General features: G+C 49.2%; 1 non-coding gene across 1 annotated transcript; it reads left to right on the forward strand.

Annotated features, from left to right (window-relative positions):
• Nucleotides 1-1,077: 1,077 nt before the first annotated feature.
• On the forward strand, nt 1,078-1,150 carry Trnav-cac. Its single transcript has one exon. It is a non-coding gene; the product is annotated as a tRNA-Val (tRNA).
• Nucleotides 1,151-1,490: the final 340 nt, after the last annotated feature.

Genomic DNA, 1,490 nt, shown 5'->3' on the forward strand with positions numbered 1-1,490 from the left:
ATCTACGTGACTACTTTGAAATTCACACCCACGTGCCTGGCAGAGGGCTCATCAAACCACTTCCACGATGCTTCTGTACCACTCCACTCTCGAGTTGCGAGTAGAGGAAACGAACCCAGACAACTTTCTGGGCGAATTCCGATTCCTCTTATTTCCGTACTAAGGCCATTCTCCATTCTATGTGGGAATCGCCAAAATAAACCGAAACACAATTAAAGTACAGTAGTATAATTTCGGGACTCGCACTGCCTACTGCTTTTTTTTTTTTTTGTGATATGTTGCAATACAGCATCACCGGTCTAGTGCGGTCTAACTGTGTTGGTGAGGCAGTAAATTTCCACAGGGCAGTGACTGGCGTCACTGCAATTCACTTTGGAGGTGTGGCGGTGGGACTTGTAGTCCCGTACCACCCTCTGACGGTGACAGTGCTACATGAGTCAGGCAGAAAAATTTAGCCTAACATGGGCGGGTATGATTGGAAAGTATTGGACGTAGAATGGGGGCTAGTCCCGCCAAAGGATGCGTCCATGGTGGGCGTGCCAGACCTATCGTTAGCCATGGTCGGAATCCGTTTCCTCTAGGATAGTTGGGGGAACCGGATGTCGATGCCAGCGGCGTGGAAGTGTGGTCCCAACGTGGCGTAACCCATGGACAGTGTCCCGCAAGGCATCCACTTTCTCATAGAGCCGCCGCGCGTTGTTGCGTTAGGTCGTCTTTAGGGGCACGATATCCGCTTCCTCGTGGAGAGTGACAATTCTCGTGAGTGGCGGGGCGTGCAGGCTCCACCTGAGCACCTTGTTCTGCAGGCGCTGCAACGTCCGCATCCTGGTGACACTAAGCCTACTGCTAAGAAAGTGATTGCTTTTCATGATATGACTTGCAATAACGACTGCGAGAAACGCCGCTATCTCGTTCGGGGTGCTACGGCAGACTCCCTCTCGAGCACCCCGAAGACTTCTTGAGCCCTCGGCTGTGATGGGTTTCAGGCTGTCAAAATAACTATCATGTGTGCATGCGCGGACGAGAGAAAGGCTGAGACAATTTCGAGTGAACAAGGATGGACTCATCGCGTCCGTCGTTTGCGTAGTGTAGCGGTTATCACGTCTACTTCACACGCAGGAGGTCCCCGGTTCGATCCCGGGCGGAAACAGTAATTTCCTGCCTATGTCGTATTCTGCTACAGTGAGCCACGACATGTGTGGATCTCCTGCATGTACCTTTGTTATCCAAGTACCGCATTTATTGATTAGTTAAGTTCCCTTGGCAACCTCATTACAAGTTGTCTAGGTAACATACTTAAGTAATTTGTAAGGTGTCAGGTAAATCCAACACCTTCCATGAAAACCCTGGCTGGCATGATAAGCAAATCCAGTAGTATGTCACATAGCTCCGAATAAATCGTGACATTAAATTAACCAAAGTAATACGAGTAACGAGTGAGCAAATGGAATACCACAGACTAACACAAGAATGTCTAAATGCATGTCATA

This window comes from Schistocerca americana, chromosome 1, assembly GCF_021461395.2.
Source record: "Schistocerca americana isolate TAMUIC-IGC-003095 chromosome 1, iqSchAmer2.1, whole genome shotgun sequence".
In the NCBI taxonomy this organism is placed as follows: Eukaryota; Metazoa; Arthropoda; class Insecta; order Orthoptera; family Acrididae; genus Schistocerca; species Schistocerca americana.